Source organism: Ochotona princeps, chromosome 11, assembly GCF_030435755.1.
Source record: "Ochotona princeps isolate mOchPri1 chromosome 11, mOchPri1.hap1, whole genome shotgun sequence".
Classification (NCBI taxonomy): Eukaryota; Metazoa; Chordata; class Mammalia; order Lagomorpha; family Ochotonidae; genus Ochotona; species Ochotona princeps.
Window position 1 is genome coordinate 42,733,052 of NC_080842.1, and position 18,991 is coordinate 42,752,042.

The 18,991-nt window shown below is 45.0% G+C and overlaps 1 protein-coding gene across 2 annotated transcripts in view; it reads left to right on the top strand.

Moving 5' to 3' along the window:
• Positions 1–18,991, top strand: part of GATA4 (GATA binding protein 4) — a 50,004-nt gene that overhangs the window by 21,022 nt on the left and 9,991 nt on the right. The gene's annotated exons all lie outside the window — the stretch shown is intronic.

The window sequence follows — 18,991 nt, forward strand, 5'->3', positions numbered from 1 at the left end:
ACTAGAGACCCATGGTCCTCCCAGTGATGACTTCTGCTTCTTTTTTTTTAAAGAGTTATTTATTTTGAAAAGTCAGACTTATTTAATTTTTTTGTTATTTATTTATTTATTTTGGAAAGTCAGATATACAGAGAAGAGCAGAGACAGAGAAAAAGATCGTCTGTCCGATGATTCGCTCCCCAAGTGACTGCAATGGCCAGTACTGCACCGATCTGAAGCCAGGAGCCAGGAACTTCCTCCAGGTCTCCCATGTGGGTGCAGGGTCCCAAGGCTTTGGACTGTGCTTGACTGCTTTCCCAGGCCACAGGCGGGGAGCTGGATGGAAAGTGGGGATGCTGGGATTAGAACTGGCACCCATATGGAATCTTGGCGTGTGCAAGGTGAGGACTTTAGCCACAAGGAACTGCTCCGGCCTAACTTATGTTTCTTGATCTTCTTGGAGAAAAGTAGGACTACCAATCGAGTTTTGTAAAAAAAATAGCAGCATTTCTCTGACGATCATAACACATCCTCCCCCTACCTTCACATCTAGATTTCCTTCATCATCAAGGAAGAATTCAACTAGGCCCACATATCTGTAGGGGGCTTTGTGTACCCCATAAATATAAATCTAGGGGTTCTGCTCTGCAGGGAGCCTGTGTGTGTTTTAAGATCCATCACTTACTTGAGGGATTACTTTAGAATAAATAATTTGTAATGATGTAGAACAGTTCCTCTTGTTCAACACCTTGAAATCCTCCACATATCCCTGCTGTCCTGCTGTTTCCCTGTCTCCTTTGTCCCATGGTTCAGCATGGATGACTTGTACCTGCAACCTTGGGCTGCTCCAAGCCTTGCTGGACAACTGAGCCCATTCTCAAAATATTTCTCATCCACTACCAGATGATGAATCTTGATTTTGTGGAGCTGAACTTCAAAGTCGGAATAACAGGATGTTGGGCAGGATCATGGGATGGAAGGCCAACATCTTGTGTCCCCACAGTGGCAGCATACTGTCCAGCTTTCCTGGGACTGCAGGATTGAGGTTGCCAACCCATCCATCATTACTGCACTGTTGCTGGGCTGTGGTTGAAACATGTCCTGTGATATCTCAGTATGTACTTCCTGGGAGTTCCTTCTGCTGCCTAGCTCAATGGGTTGGGAATAAGATTCAAGTTTCTTTGTGCCTCCATCTTTACTCAGAAGTGATATGGGCTTGGTATGCATCCTGGAGGAACCAGGTGGGCATCCCAGATCCTTCCGTTTCTTTCTAAAAATAAGTGAATTGGACCCAGATGCCTCTTAGACCTGTGGGCTCTTACAGCTTTGACAGATCCTGAGAGTTGAGAGGTAAATACTTGTAGGGGGGATAGCTTAAGATTCTACAATATATGGGAGTAAAATGTGAAAAATTGGAAGACATGATGGATGATTGCTTGTGCCGTGACCGTCAGGAGCAGAGGGCTTTGACACCTCTGTAAAGGAAAGCTATGCTGACTGGTGGTAGTATGGAGCCCCAGCAGCACTTCTGTGACCCACTCCCCTCTAGCACTGTTGTAGCATTAATTTCCAATGAGTGGTCTGTGGGCAGAATGGTCATGGTCATGATCAGATGAAGAAAACAAGGTCGCAAGGGCTGAAGTGGGTGGGTCACCTTCTCCTCCCTGGCGTCAGTATCGCTAAGGGAGGACACCTCCTCATCCTTCCTCCAGACTGGTGACTTGGCTGACCTTCCTGCTCGCTAGATCTTGATGCTACAGGGCTTTTTTGGTCCTAACTTGTTTTACCCTTTTCTTTTATCTCCTTCCCATCATCCATCCATCCATTCATCTCCTTTCACACACTCACTCTCTGTTTCTTTCTCTTCCTTCCCCTATTCCTTTCTGCTTCCCTCCTCCTGCCTCACCTCTCTTCCTCTTCTCTTTCCCTCCTTTTCCCTCTCTTTTCCTTTACCCTCCCTCTTCCCCCTTCCTTCCTGCTTTCTTTCTTCCTCCTTCACTTCTCCCTTTCTATCTCCTTACCTTCCTTCCTTCCTTTTCTCTTTGCTTTCCTTGACTCCAATATTCTTAATCATTTCTCCACGAGTCGGTATGACAGTCCTCTGAGTTTCTTTCTAAAAGCATGGATCTTAACAAAAATGTTGCCTCAAGGCGTCTCATCTCCCTGACTTAGTCAGCGAGAGCCACATGGTAATGATGGATTCATTTTACTGCTGCGTTGTTCCTAATTTTAGTTTATTTTGAAAGGCAGAAACAAAAAGGTATCTTCCATGTACTGGCTTACTCCTTAAGTGCCTATAACACCAGGCTGAATTTGGGAGCTGGAAAAATCAATGCAGGTCTCCCAATTACTTAAGCCATCACCTACTGCCTTCTGGGGTATATATTAGTCAGAAGCTGGAATTGGGGGTGGAGCCGGAACTTTAACCTCAACACTCTGAGATGCAGGAATTACAAGTGGTATCTTAGCTACAATGCCAAATGTCTTCCCCTAACTTTCAATTTTTTTGTAAAAGTGTATATGTTTATTTAGAAAAGAGAGACAATAGCCAAGACAGAGGCAACCCAAGTACCCATCAGTGGATGAATAAATAAGGAAAATGTGACCTACATGAACAGTGGAATATCTTCCAGTCTTTACAAGGAAGGCAGTTCTGACCTGAACTGCAGCGTGGATTAGCCTTGCAGATACTAATCTGAGTGAAATAAGCCAGTCATGAAAGGACAGATTTTATGATGCCACTTAAATACGGAACTAAGAGCAGTGCAATTCACAGGGGAAAAGAGGAGATACACCCTGATATCTGTATACCTAACCTTTGGTTTAGAACCAAAATACAATTTAGAAAAAAAGACTGAAGTAGCACCAAAAGATTCACATAGTGTTGCGAGGTAAGGGCAAAATAAACAATTTGTAATAGAAGGTGATTGACTGCTTTATAAATTCACAGAGACATTGGACTAGCCTGAGTGGGAAGGCTGTAGGGGAAGAGCAGGTATAAGAATTTGAGGAGGAAGTCTGAATGGGCCAAGGGACAGGAGAGACTTCCTGTGGAATATGGCAGAGAAGAGGTATGTGTTTTCCTCTTTCTTCTGGAAGACCACCTCACCAGGCAAAGAAAGCCCGTGAAGTACATTCCAGTTACCTCTCTGGAGAAGTTAGAACGACTCACACCCCAGCTGCAGAGATACTGCCAAGTATAATAGAAATTCTCACCTCATTGAGCAAAACGCTTTGAAGAGCTAGTCATACTTCTCCATCTTCAGTTTGGCAGAAACTTATCTTGGTTAATAAGATAAATGAGATTGGAAAGGAAGGGTTAATATTTTTGTTATGTACAGATTATTGGTCAACATTAGTAAATAGGAGAGCACTTCTGAAATTCGTGGAAAGTGGGATTTTTTCCTGTGTTGTGGTACAACGCCAGCGCACCACTGTTGGAATGCCAGTTGAAGTTCTGACTGTTCCATCTCCAATTTTGCTTCTTGCAAATGTGACAGAAAGGCAGCGTGGTCGGCTCCAAGTATACGGGCCCCTGTCAGTCATTTGGGAGACCTTGATGGGGTTCCAGGCTCCTGGCTTCGGCCTGGCCTAACTCCTGCTGTCCCGCTGTTGCAGTTATTTGGGCGGTAAGCCATTGGATGGAAGATTTCTCTCTCTCTCTCTCTCTCTCTCTCTCCCCCTCTCCCCCTCCCCCCCCCCCCCCCCCCGCTCATTCTGGCTTTCAAGTAAATCAGGTATGTGTATATGTATATTTAAAGGCAAGATTATTTGGTACACTTTTTTTTAAAATAAATATGAAGAGTTTATAGATAATCTGTATTATGGGAAATCTAGGCAAGATCACTGTGAAATAAACTCAGTTTCCTGATGGTCATGAAAACATCCATGGCTAGATGGGAGAAGGTACTATACTGTTGGACTGGAAAGGTTAGCAGTTTTCTGTATGCAAACCTCCCCCAAATCTGTAATTTTAATGCAATCCCAGGAAACGTCCCAAAAAAGTTTTGTAAAAGCAGCTTGTCAAACTGATTATAGAATTTATATGGAAGAGTTATTATACAATACTAGCCAGGAAAATTTTTAAAAAGAAGTCTTAAGAAAGTAGAACTCACCCTATCAGAAATCAAAACAAAGCAAAATAAAGAGGTGCTGGCACAGAAACTAAAGCAGTGATGCGCATTACCGCATATTACAGCAGTGAAAACTTACTTGCTGAAATACAGCCAAAGCATTAGGGATGGGGAAGCCATGGTATTAAAAAGACCGGCATAGCGTTGGATCCTTCTATCAAGTATAGCTGAACAACTGTGGGAATTATGGAGTAGAATGTGAATGTTCTGTACCTTTACATCATAAAACTAAAATATCCTCCTAAAGCTGAAATGTGGAAAAATTTCTCAGTATGTGCCATTTGTGGTGAGGTTCCAGTTAGGATCAGTGGCCACTGCCCTGTTCATCCCCCACTCCAATGGCATGGGCAGGCTGTAAGACTTAACTTTGATCCAAGACAGGTGACTTGAAGTTGCTGCAGAAACACTGAGCTCCATTACATGTTCTCCCAACCCTTGTGCCCCTTGCTAAGAGGCTGGTGTGACTCAGACAGAAGTTTCTTGTTCAGCCTGACTTCCAGACAGAAGCACTCAGCTCCAGCAAAACTTCAGCCAACTTAAATATAGTGTGAACAGCAAGGAGGAAAAGATCCTTGCTGTTCTAAGCCACTGAGATTGGGGGCTGTTTGTTACAGCTTAACTTAGAAACAGCTAACCAATATGTTGTTAAGCAGAACCAAATTGAAGCATATATACATATTTTATGTATATACGTCTGAAATTGGCTGTGACATGTCTAACATATCCTTGAGAAATTTTTCTTGTATGTATGAACAGATATGTACAAGGATGCCTGAGGAAGCATTACCATTAGAGCAAAGATGGAAAGCAACCTAAATATGCACTGGTAAATGTCTTGGACACTTTAACTGCCATATCAGAACAAGAACACCGTGGTTAGATGGGGTGACTTAAACAATAATGGTATTTTTCACAGTTTTGGAATGCAGGTAGTCCAATACCAAGGTATTTATTTGGCAGTCCAGTGTCTGGTGAGGGATTCCTTCCTGACTTGCCGTGGCCATCTTGTTGCTCTGACTTCATGTGAGCAGGTCAGGGGAGAAAGCTCTTCTGTCTCATGAGGTCACTAATCCTGTTCATGAGGGTTCCACCCTCATGACCTTAGGACCTCCCAAAGGTTCCACCTTAGGGCTAGGATTTCAACCTATGAATTTTGAGGGATACATTCAAATCCTTAACAATTAGGAAACGAAAAAATAAAATGATGAAAAGCTGTAAATCAACACAAAATAGATTCATGTATATCTTTTAATTAAATGCATAATTTAAACTCAGACATGTCAGTAGGTTTAAAAAAAGACTAGAATAATAAGACGCACAGAGCAGTGGATGGTATCTGCATTGTATTGTTTCAATGTAGCCAATGCAAATGTGGTAAAACGTTAACATTACACAAAAGTGGATAGAGGGTTCCAGGCTGTTATTTTTTCATTGATGGAGATAGCTCATATTTTTTTTTAAGATTTTTTTTATTATTATTGGAAAGCTGGATATACAGAGAAGAGGAGAGACAGAGAGGAAGATCTTCCATCCGATGTTTCACTCCCCAAGTGAGCTGCAATGGGCCGGTATGCGCCAATCTGATGCCGGGAACCAGGAACCTCTTCCAGGTCTCCCACGCTGGTGCAGGGTCCCAAAGCTTTGGGCCGTCCTCCACTGCTTTCCCAGGCCACAAGCAGGGAGCTGGATGGGAAGTGGAGCTGCCGGGATTAGAACCGGCGCCTATATGGGATCCTGGTGCTTTCAAGGCGAGGACTTTAGCCGCTAGGCCATGCCGCCGGGCCCAGATAGCTCATATTTTCTAAAATAAATTTATAAATGTCATGTATAGTGTGAAGGTATTCATACACATTTAAAAATCCATAGAACAGTACAGTGGCACATTTATATATGAAAGTATGAAAATGAATTTGGAAGGCTGTACACAAAATTCAGAATAGTAGTCACATTTGAGATGGTAGAAGGAAATAAGGAATGATGGCGTTATTCCTCAGACTTTCCACAATTAAAATTTTTAAAATAAAAATAATGACATGAAAGATTTGAGAATAATAAAGTATCAACCTCATTATTGCCTCTGGGAATAAATAATAATGATTTTGTTTTCATATTATTTTTCTACACTGTTGTAATTTTTGTAGGAATTAGGAGCTTAACTGGCTCATCCTCCCCTTGCAAGCGCTGGGATCCTGTATAGTCACTGGGGATTACTCCACTTCCCATCCAGCTCCCTGCTTATGGCCCGGGAAAGCAGAGGAGAATGGCTGAAAGCCTAGGGATCCTGTATCTGCATTGGGAAAGCTAGAAAAAACTGACTGTTGGCTTCAGATTGGTTCCGCTCTGGCCGTTTGGGGAATGAACCAGCAGACGGAGATCTTTCTGTGTCTGCGTCTCTGAAAATCTGTATTTCCAATGAAAATCAGCTTTATATTTCAAGTTCTAGAGACCAGACCAGGGGATATAAAATTACTGTTGTTGGACATTTCCACCTCTGATTCTGGAATTTGTCTTCATTGCCCTTCCTTTAATTCTGATAAGTAGCTCCTATGTTGACTCTAATCACCTTACTTGTATAGAGTCCTGGATAATTCTTGGCAGTTCCCCACATCCTATGGAGCTTGGAGGACCTTCCTTGAGGGTGTGACACTATGGGGAGGGGACTGGAGAGGAGGACATCCCATTATCTTTTTCCCAATCAGCTACAATCCTGTCCCTGTTTAAGTCAGACCTCCTCAAGCAAGATTTTCTTGTGATAAAAGGTTATGCAGCTGAAAGGAACAAATGACAGAAAAATCAGCATTGCAGAGTAATTTATAGACTCGGCATTGATCTGAGATTGATCTGAAGAACTTTCTAGCTCAAAAGGACCTGGGTTGTGCAACTTAACAGCCTCACTCTACAGAGAAGACCTGAGGACTAGACCAGCAGTGTGTATACTGCCCAGCTCCTGGCCCTGCAGAAGGTGGTCTCCATCCTTACTTCTGGTTTGGCTTGGTGATAACTGCCGTCAGAGCTAACCAGAGCCCTCCCAACTCACCTTAGGCACCGAGTTTCTTGTTTCCTGCAGAAAGCTTGCAGGGTAGCAGGGTAACTGGGTGGATTAGCAGGAGAAGAAGATGTGAAGTGCTGGCGATTGGAGCTTAACCTTGGTTTGATTAAGTAATCCCCAAGAAACCCTTGAGAGGGGAAAACAGTCTCCCCGTATAAATTTCTACACCCTTGCTCACCTCCCCTTCGGAAAGGCGTAAATCTCCCCTGAAACGCCTCCAAGCACTCAGGGCAATAAAGAGGTCACATTATATCTCCATAAATCTCCCCTGCTGGCTGGCTGGCTGGCTGCTGCCATTGCTTACAGTGAAGGGGAAGTTGTTTTCTCTGGACAGGCGGCTGCAGGCCTGGAAGGAAAGGCCTTTCCCTGCAGCCCATTGTCTCAAGTCCTGAGGGAGCTGCCCTGGCAATTTGTTCAATATTTCCTTTCCAGCCTGCCAGCTTGTGACAAACGGATAGGGCTCACAGTGTCCCACAGCTCACACTGGCCTGCTGTAAGTCACCCTTGGCTAAAGCTCCAACTTGATCTTCATATAATAAAGAAGGGAGCAAGGGCCATGAGCCAAAACTCTCAGGGGCTGGGGCCCCAGCCTGCTTTGGAGAGGGTGCTGGGGGTTCCTTGGGGCAGGAACTAGGGTGCTGTGAGAAGCGACAGTAGGTGCAGCTTCAGTACAGCAAACCTGAGGACCCCCTTGAAAAATGAAATCTGCTCTGCCACATAGAAAATCGGATGCATTTATGGAAAGATCAGAAAATGGAGCCTGCTTGTTTTAAACTAAATATGTCACTACATGAAATAGTAAGGATGCTATGGCATATTTATTTGCTTTATTGAGCATATAATTTTATTACAGCTAGGAATCAATCCCCGTGTATTAAAAAATACCCAATGCACACAGTGAGAAATGTCTCTGAGCTGCTGAATGTCTCCCTGGAAACAACCTTTTCTGCCCTTTGTATAAACACACAATAAGTCATATATGGATTCTGCTCACCTTCTTTCTGTAAGGGAGTATCATGTGTACTATTCTTTGCTTCTGCTATTTCACAGCTTGTATTGGAAAGCTTTCCATGTTGCTACAGTAAGAGCTAATCTTTATGGCTACATTGCATATCCTAATTGAATCCACCAATACCCTGCTGTTGAACATAAAACTTATTTTTCCAGTTTTCTGTTATTGCAAAAAAAGACCACCATGTCTTTCCTGGTACATAAGCCATTTCACACAAGTGGCACTATCTCTGTAGGATTACTTTTTGCAAATGGAATTTCTGGATCATGTGTACTTATACATTTTTTAAAATTTTTTGATGATTTTTGCATAGTTGATTAGGGTGATAAGGGTCAAGGGCTACAGGAAGGTGGGTGAGATCACCATTTCCACATTCGTTTTTTTTTTCCCTTCCTGTACCTGCGGGGAGAAGGGGGGGGAATAAGAAGAGAAGCCACACCCAGCCTCCCAAATGCCTCTGCACCCTGGGTCCAGCCACCCGATACCACCCAAGGGTCCCTGATGTGGAGCATGCTCTGAGGGTCTTGCCCAAGAGGTTTAGATAGCTCAGCAGTTCTGAATTACTGCTGATCTCACCACTCCAAGAACAATGAAATCTCTAGAATCCATTGGTTGACATAGTCCACCTTAAAACCTCCGTTTGCCCAAATATTCACAGCCAACACTTGGCTGGGGTAATTGATGAATTTGTTCTGTCCTCTGTCTTCTGTTGTGGTACCAGGTGTTCTCTGCAGACTCCAATGTACTGCCGTGTCCTCCATGTGCACCTGGATTTATTTACTTGAAAGGCAGAGCTACAAAGAGAGAAATGCAGAGAGCTCTTCCTTCTATTGATTCACTCCTCAAATAGCTACAATGGCTAGACTGAGGCAGGCTAAAACTAGGTACCAGCAGTTTCTTCCGGGTCTGTCACCTGTGTGCAGGAGCCAAGGCACTTGAGCTGTCCTCTGTTGCTTTTCCAGGCAGCTGGCAAGGAGCTGGATTAGAAGTGGAGCCGCTGGGACTCAAAACCAGCACCCATATGGGGTGCCAGCACTGTAGCTGGTGGTAGACATTGCCAAACTGCCTTCCCTGTGGACTGTGCTGTTTCACTCTCCCTGTAAGGGCTCGTCCCCACACTTCCCATTCCCTGTGAATCGTAAGGTGTTGGAGGCAGGCAGATTTGGGTATGGGTAAGAACTTCATGTCACATCCCACACTTGCTGAAGCAGTACCCTTGGGAGGGCTGGGAAGGACAGTCAGGCTGTAACAGACACCTGAGCCCAGAGGGGGCTGTCAATCGTTAGAACTCCAGAGCCCAAGGAGGAGAAAAAAGTGCCTAGGTACAGAAGACCTAGGAAAGTGAAAATAGAGTAGACATCTCTAATCTTCCAACTCTACCTAGAGATGCTTGTTAAGTTCTTATCTACTGCAAGTCATGTTATAGGAAAGAAACTTTTGAGACTGTGGCTCTTAGAATTGTTGTGTTTTTTTTTATTTTAAAATCAAGGAATGGCTCATTGGCTCAGCTAGCTAATCCTCTACCCCCAAGCGCTAAAATCCCATATGGGTGCGGGTTCATATCCCTGATGCTCCACTTCCGTCCACTTCCTGCTTTTGGCCTGAGAAAGCTGTAGAGGATGGTCCAAAGCCTTGGGACCCTGCACCCATGTGGGAAATCCAGAAGAAGCTCTTAGCTCCTGATTTCAGATCAGCTCAGGTCTAACCATTGTGTCCACTTGGGGAGAGAACCAGGGAATGAAAGATCTTTCTCTGTCTCTCTGTAGATCTGACTTTCCAGTAAAAACAGATAAACCTTAAAAAAAAGAAAAAAAGAAAGAAAGAAAGAAAACTCACATTTCCATATTTTTCTCCTACCATGAGGCATTTGGATTGTTTTTAGTGTTTTGGCATGAACATAATATATATATCTTAAAATTTACTTGTGTGTTTGAAAGCAAAGTGGGAGAGAGAGAGAAAGATCCAGTGATTCATTCTGTTCATTCCTCAAATGGCTACATCAGCCAAAGCTAGACTGGGCAGGAGCTTCATTCGGGTCTCCCAGGTGGGTGGAGGGGCCCAAACCCTACAAGTCCTAGAGGCATCTTCTGCTGCTTTCCCATCATTAACAGAGAACTGGATCAGAAGTGGAGCAGCTGGGATTCAAACCCGCCCCATATGGGAGACAGGCACTGCAGGTGACAACTTAAAATGCTGTGCATGCCCTGTCATGAACATCTTAAAGATAACATTTCCCCCTTTAAAAATGTTTTGCAGTGAGTTATGAGAGCAATTTTTACCTCTGGGAAGAATGGGCTGGATCTTAGTGCACTCAACATGTATACGTTTGTAACCTATGTTCTGCCCTCTGGCCCACATAGATGACTGTCATAGCTGAACTATGAGGTATGTGTGGGGACATGGCAGCTCAGTGGCCAGACAGCCATGCAGGCCTGGAGCAAGCACTCTAATTCTCACTGTCCTGCCGTAGGTCTGCTACCTCTCCAGACACTGTGGGTTCTGATGAGATCACAGGGGTTGGTGTGCATTGTGTTTCTGTGGTGTGCAGGGCCCTGTAGGTGGTACAGCCCAGCCAAGAGCAGCATGGAACTGGATATGGAGAGATACGGTCTGTCACCAGTGTGGGCTACTAATTCACTTTGGCATATGTTCTTTCTGATATTAAAAAAACCTTTACGCAAAGTACAAAATAAATAGATATAGAGGTAGTCAAGTATATACATATATACACATATATACATATATTTATAGTATTATGTGTGTGTATATATATATATATAGATATATATAGTAAAGTTTTCAAATTAGCTATTTAAAGGGCTAGTGTTGTGGCATAACAAATTAAGCTGCCTCATATGGATGCCAGTTCAAGTCTCTGTTACTCCACTTCCTATCCTGCTCCTTTCTGATGTAACTGGGAGAGCAGTGGAAGACTGCCCAAGTCCTTGGGTCCCTGCCAGCTAACTGCTTAGGAGACCTGGAACTGGCTCCTGGCTCCTGGCTCCAGCCTGGCCTAGCCCTGGCTCTTGCAGTTGTGTAGGAAGTGAACCAAGCAGATGGAAGATCTTTATCTCTCTCTCTCCTACCATGACTCTATCTTCCATATATATATATAAATTTAAAACACAATACAGTCTTTCCAATATACCCTTTACTTTTCCTACCTTTGAAGCAGTGTCTCAGTCCTTCATTTGCAGGTGGGAAGGGCCCAGGTGACCATTTCCTGGCCATCTAAGGGCTGTGACTGTTGAGACTGACACCATACTTCGTATTCTCAATAGTAATCAGCAGTCTATCCCATGCAGACTTAGCACTGCACAGTGCAGGCTCCCCTGACAGAATCATGGCTGAAGCTCAAGTGTGAATTCTAAAACCTGCAGAGACTTCTCCTGGAACGTGTGACTGACCCTGTGTTTTGCTGGGAAATCTTTCATGCTGTCATTATGTTCCCATATGTAGGGACTCTTGAAGTTCTCACTGCCTAATCTTGACAATGATGAAGGTGAGGAAGCATTTCCTTGAATAGGTGGGCTGTAGAGAATATTGAAACAGGCATGGAAAGTTTCAGAGAGCAGATGAACTGGGGGAGTTGGCGTGCATGGTAGGTCCTGGGCTGCTTACAGCCTTTGCCAACAATGTACATTGCAAGTGAGTTTTGAACTCCCACCTGCATCTGGGCAGAGTTGAGCCTCAATAGGATAATCAAGGTATGTTTAGGCAGGAGCTGATGGAGTTGTACTGGGTTTATGAGGTTGATGGGCCAGCTTGGGTTTAGTCCCAGCACTACTGTTTACTGGCTGTTGGTCCTGGGTAAGGCTTGTTTCCTTTTTCTTTCTTTTTTTTGTTTTTATTTGTTTGTTTGTTTTGTTTTACTTTTGTTGAAAAACCAAGGCATGGGTGCTGGATTCAGCTTGTTTTCTTTTTCAAGATTTATTTATTTTTATTTCAAAGTCAGATATAGAGAGAAGAGGAGAGACAGAGAGGAAGATCTTCTGTCTGATGATTCACTCCTCAAGTGAGCACAACGGCTGGTACTGTGCCAATCTGAAACTGAAGCCAGGAACCAGGAATTTCCTCCAGGCCTCCCACGCTTGTGCAGGGTCCCAAGGCTTTCCTTTTGTCCTCCACTGCTTTCCCAGGCCACAAGCAGGGAACTGGATGGGAAATGGAGCTGCGGGATTAGAACCAGTGCCCATATGGGATCCTGGTGCATTCAAGGCGAGGACTTTAGCCACTAGGCCACGGTGCCAGGCCCTCGGCTTGTTTTCTAAACTACATTGTGTACTGGGGATGCCCACACTTCATATTGGAATGACAGTTCCAGTCCTGGCCACTCTGGTTTCCAAAGCAGCTTCCTGAATACTCCGGGAGGCAGCGGGTGATGGCTCAAAAACTTAAGTCCTTGTCAGGCCGAGTTCCAGCTTTTCGCTTCCGAGTGAACCAGAGAATGGAAGTTTGCTCCCCAACCACTTCTTCCCTGCTTCTTTCTCTCTCTCTCTTTCTCTTTCTTTCTTTCTTTCTTTCTTTCTTTCTTTCTTTCTTTCTTTCTTTCTTTCTTTCTTTCTTTCTTTCTTTCTTTCTTTCTTTCTTTCCTTCTTTCTTTCTTTCTTTCTCTTTCTCTTTTTCTTTTTTTCTTTCTCTCTCTCTTTCTCTTTCTTTGCCTTTCAAGCAGATTAAAAAAAAAAATCATTTAAAGCAATAGGCCTCAGCAACATCCCTTTCCTGAGCCAGCCTCCCACAGGACCCCTCTAGGATGCAGACCACTTGGGAGCACAGGCAGGGAACAGGGAACTTTTGGTCTGCTAAGGGAGTTGCATGGCCCACAGGGATGGACTACAATTTGACTCTGCACAGGGCACCGGGAGTCCTCTCTGCAGTGTGTAAGCCCTCCTTCCTTAGGACTTGAAGACATACTGAAGACTCTCCTAGAGCATTCACCCTTACACCTCCTGCTCCTCTATTTCTGCCTCCTTCCTCCCCCTCTTCCTCCTTTCTTGAGGGTTTTCTTGCTTCTGCCTTCCTTTCATGATGTCTTTGCTGATTTTTGTTAAAACCCAAGGCCAATGCTGGAGCTCTGCTAGGAGACCCATAGCTGGTGGCCCAGTGCCACCTCCACCATCCTCAGTCTGCTCTTTTGTAGCCAGCGGCAGAGGTCTCGCACCACTGGGCCACCCCAGCTAGGCCTTGTACTAACCACTTCTGAGCAACCACTGCGGGAGCTTCCAAAATAGGCACTGTAATCCCCATCTGGCCAGCGCTGTGGAGCCACAGGCCCTCCCCTTGCAGCCTCCTGTCACAAGCATCTGCCTGGGCCTGACGAAGCCCAGAACAAAGGCTCAAGGGCTGGCAGAAAGACCTTGGGATTTGTTTGCTGCTTATGCCCCAGGCCCAGCCGCTAGCCAAGGCCCAGATCCAGGCCCAGTCTCTGGAGACCTCTGGGTGGAACATCTGGGTGGAGTCAGGGACTTTGTTCCTGAAGCCTCTTCTGTTCCCAGAGGAAGGTCTGTCTCTGGACAGGCGGCCACTCCATAGTAGTCCCTCTAGGGCCTTCCCCAGGAAGCTTCTCCTGGCTTTTGTTTTATGTGTCTCCAGCTAGACCCCAACACCTCTGCATGGAGACTTGACTCCCAATTTTCTGGTATGTGCCTGTATGTCTTGTACTCCCTGTAGGGGCCACAACAGCAGACACAGCAAATGTTTGAGCTGTATGAAGCCCAGTAGAGAATGCCAGGGTGAGGGTCTCCTTGCAGTGAGCAGAGAACTGCAAGGCAGATACTGCCAGCCATGATCCCGGCTTCTGATGTCCCTCTTATCTCCCTCTCCCTTCATCCTCTACCTTTTTTTCTCCCACCATGGATTGTTTCCTTTTATCTGTCCCTCTAGCAAAGCCTAGGTGGATGGGTGCCCCAAGATGGATGGGACAGGTCAGGGGAGAGGTCAGAGTGTTTGCAGCGGTTTCTCTGTAGGGAATTCAGGGGTGGGATCCTTCAACCTCCTGGCCTGCATTTTCTTTCAGAGCTGGAGTAATTTTGCCTTAATTCCTAGGAATTTCCACTCTACCTTAGAAGCCTAGGCAGTCAGGCTGATGTGGTGCATGGGTAGAAATGAGTTAGATCCTCATCTTCTGGGTTAGGACCCATTTAGTGTTTCTGCTTGCTATAATGATTATTAATTGGTGTTACTCCTGAGAAGCAGCTTTGAGAACTCACCCATCATGGCACACTGACTATCAAGTCTTGTGCTGCAGGCAGTTCCCAATCTGCAGGTTCAAACCCCCAGGCAAGTCTGGAGGCAATAGGCTATTCTGGGAATGGCCCCAATGGTTTGAGAAAAGGTCAGATTCCCGAATCTCCTAGCTATTTTATCTGACCTCCCTCCTCCCCAATAACCCAGCACTAAGGTTTGTCCCTGGACTTCCCTCTTGCCTGCAGCTTCTCCAACTCCAGGCTCCCAACAATAATCCATCATTGTTATCTCATTTGGTGTTTGCAGAGCACTTTACAGCCATTGTTGTAAGTTTTTCCTCTTATTTGCAGAGGACTTTACAACTATTATTACAACTCTTTCCTTCCAAGGTGGGGGTGATGCTGACCGGCTTCCCAGGGCTGGATTCCCACTGTCTCCCAAGGGGTTGGACTCATTCCCTTGCTGCCCAGCACTGGGTAGGTGTGACTGTGTTCCAGCAGATGCCATAACTCTGACTTTCTCCCTTGCATTATGGTTGCCCCCAAAGCCTTTCCTGTAATGGTATAGGAAGGTTCTAGTTCGGGGCTCATAGCCTTTAAGCCCTACTTCCCCCAAGCTGGGTGCTTAGGCAGCAGGGTTTGAAATTTATTCCCTCAGTCCTTCAGTCCAGGAGGGAAAAAAATGCATGTCAGAGCTCAGAGATCCAATCATCTCTTCCCCAGTGTGGGTTAGGAGCTGCAGCTATGTTTGATTTGATTTTGGTTTATTTGATGAGAGAGAGCATTCATGTGCTAGTTTATTCTCCAAATACCCACAGTAGCCAGGGTGAAGCCAGACCGATGCCAAGGATATGAAATTTAATCCAGGTATCCCCAGTGTGGTTGGCAGAGACCACTTGAACTGGCTTCTGCTGCCTCTCCAGGTGTGCATTGTCGGGAAGCTGAGCCAGAGCATAGCAGCCAGGATTTGAACCAGGCCCCACAAATGGGATGCTGGTGTCAGTGCAGGCATTACAAGGGGCATCTTAGCTGCTGCACCAAATGCCTGCCTGTATTTTGTCAAAAAATTTTAAAGTAGGAAATTATGGGGCCCAGTGGCGTGGCCTAGCGGCTAAAGTCCTCGCCTTGAAAGCCCTGGGATCCCATATGGGCACCGGTTCTAATCCCGGCAGCTCCACTTCCCATCCAGCTCCCTGCTTGTGGCCTGGGAAAGCAATCGAGGACAACCCAGAGCACTGGGACCCTGCACCCACATGCGAGACCTGGAGGAGGTTCCTGGTTCCTGGCTTCGGATTGGCGCGCACTGGCCGTTGCGGCTCACTTGGGGAGTGAATCATCAGATGGAAGATCTTCCTCTCTGTCTCTCCTCCTCTCTGTATATCTGACTTTGTAATAAAAATAAATAAATCTTTAAAAAAAAGTAGGAAATTATGACTTCCTAGGATGTTGCTTTTACAAAAGAAAAGTTCATGGAATTTGATCTTTGATCTTATGAAAGTGCCTGGTAGTCTTTCCTGTTAGTACATTTGGTATTTTGTGTGCTGCATTTCTGAATTTAACATCATGGGACATATGACTCCATGAGTGCCTTGTCTATATAATGTCATTTTAAAAATGTATGTAACATCTCATTGAGCAGGTAGGTAGATTGGAAGGATTTTTTTAAATATTTATTTTTATTGGAAAATGAGATCTACAGGGAGGAGGAGGAGAGACAGACAGGAAGATCTTCCATCTGATGATTCACTCCCCAAGTGGCCACAATGGCCAGAATTGAGCCAATCTGAAGCCAGGAGCCAGGAGCCTTTTCTGGGTTTCCCATGAGGGTACAGGGTCCCAAGGCTTTGGGCCATCATTGACTGCTTTCCCAGGCCACAAGCAGGGAGCTGGATGGTAAATGGGGCCTGCAGGATTAGAACTGGTCCCCATAAGGGATCCACTAGTCTACCGCACCAGGCACAGAAGGCAGGATTTTGTAGTAGAAAATGTGGAAACTCCTGAAGATTTGCAGGTGTGGTTGTAGGGTGACCTGCATGTGGCTCACTGGGTGTCCTGAGGAAATATGGCCAGTCCCTTCCATCCAAATCTTTCCTTTGGCTGTTCTGGTAACACATGACCCTTCTATCTAGGTCAAACTAGTATCTGGGTTGGACTTCCATACCTCCTATTCTGTCTGGGTAGAGCCTGCCACCAGTTTCACCAGTCAGTTGAAGGTATGTTCCGAAAATGCATTGAGTAATAGCGTTACTCATTATTGATATTCACATCCAATTGGCCTCACTAGATCATTGGCATTCTGAGAACAAAGCTCTCTGTTAGCTCCTGTGACAGCCATGGGTGTGCTTAAATACAGATGCTTAGTAAATATTTGTCAGTGACAAATACATATTTGCCAACCTCCAATGACTTTACCTGGCCAGTGAAATAGCTGCTTGAACGTGTAACCCTTTCTCTGAGGCAAGCCTAAAGGAACTTTGCAGTAGCTGAGGAATAATTGCCAGAGTTCTAGATCTTTCCATAAGATTCTGTCATTGTGTATAAAACAGGATTCAAGATGAGAAGGGACAGTCTTTCTTCCAAACCAGAAAAAACACCATGAGTTTTTTTTTCTTTCTTTCTTTTTGTTGTGTTTAAAATAGACCAGGATGTAGGAAAGAAGCTGGTTTGCTTATCTTTAAAAGAGGAAGAATGTGAATCTTTATCTTTTAGAGCAACATACTGGGACATTTATGAATAAATGATAAGGCTATCTGGGATTTCCTTCAGTAATACAGGAAAGGGGGAAGTGGGCAGAGGTATAAAGGTGGGACAAGATTAGGCACAAGTTGTTGGAGGTTGGATAATAGTTAAATCAGAGTTCATTTTAATATCCTGTCCATTTTTGAGTATGTGCTAGATTTGGACTAGAAAGATGATCTGCAGAATCTCCCCCAAGTGAGAATAAGACCCAACTGTGGAGTCTCGGTTTAGTTTTGAAACTGTAGTGCCATCTAGTGTTTGACACAAAGCTGGACAAAATGACACCGCTAGCATTCCCTGCCCCTTGGAGCTGAGCGGGGTCCTAGTTCCTTTTGTAAACTCCTGGCCTTTATAGTTCTTCACCGGAGGGTCCAGTTCAAGGAGCCGGACTGACAGGCTGCAGAGGTGGTGAGGATGGCGCAGATGACAGAGTCTAGATGGGAATGAGCCACAGATAGCAGTCACCCCTGAAGGCAGGTGACCTTGTGGCAGGCCCTCCATGTGACCCAGGTGTAAAAATAGCCTTTCTTGTGCCAGCTGTGCTCAGCTCCCTGGCCTAAGCAAACAGCCCCTCACACCTGCATACTATTTACTTGGTGCGGGCACACAGCTACCTGTTTGCAGGTGCAAATGACTGTTTGTGTACACAGAGTTGAGGGGTAAGTCCTTACTCCCCCAACCCCTGCCCACTGCCCTATTCTCCTCCTGCCCACATTCCCTTACAGCAAGGAGCTGATCTGTGGAACTAGCAGAGGGTCCAGCTTTAAATCCTAGAGCTGGATCCTATTGGACAGACCCTCCATCCACCTGTCCCCTGCCCCTCATATATCCCTCTGCACTGGAAGCAGGGCTCTGTACACTTGCTCTGGCAATAGGACAACGATAATGTAAAGACCAAGGTAGCTATGGTTAGGAACAGAAAATCAGGATAGCATGGAGTCTCAGGGGCTTCTTGAAGTTCTGAACCAGGAATTATACAGATGACAGGGAGCCGAAAACTAGCCCATCCTCCCTTCACTAAGACAGCGAGAAAGTGAAACTTGCCCTTTCTGAAGATACAGGGGATGGGGAAGGAGGGTTGAGTGAGTGAAAGTGAAGGATGGCAACCTTGAGTGCAAGGGTAAACTCGCACGTGGTCAGCTTCAAGGTGCCTTGACTTAAATGTATACCTTGACTTTAAGCGCCAGTAAGCAAGAAAATACGGCCAATATGTTAGCAGGACATACAGAAACAGGGGGGAATGAACTCAGTTTGGGGGTTTCAAAAACTTAGGAAGAAAGCTGCTCCCTTTGACTTAGACAATTTTAATTCTAGGAGAGTATCCTAAGGAATAAAGACAAACCCATGAAATGATCTGTGAAACAAACAAAATTAGGAAGGACAGAGTAATCATTGAACAATAACAGTTAAATATGGAGTGTTCACATGCAACGATCTTACACTGTGCTAAAATTAGGTAATAAAAACTCATGATATAGAGAAATACTTTGGTATTACGCAAAAGAAGGGCTCAAATTATACAGCTTGACCTCGCTCAGGCAGAAATCATCTGTCACCCTAGAAACTTTTGCCAAGGATGTAATAGAACAAAATCCTTAAACTCTGGTAAAAATAATTATTTTCTATATACTTGTTTACACTTTCTCATTTTCCTAAAGAACATAGCTGTTGTATTTTTATTCCAAAAGGAAAATAATCTTAATTTTGAGTTGGGGACAGGGTGGGAGAAGGTCTTTCCGATCTCAGACTTGGGGGCTCTGAGCCCTGAAGGCAGGAGCTGGGTGAAATCTTGTCCTGCCTTCCAGCATGGGCTGCTGGTGGCCGCTACCTACTCACACCTTTCCGGCTCCAAAAAGCCTGCTACACCTGCAGCAACTGGGCCGAAATGTCCACT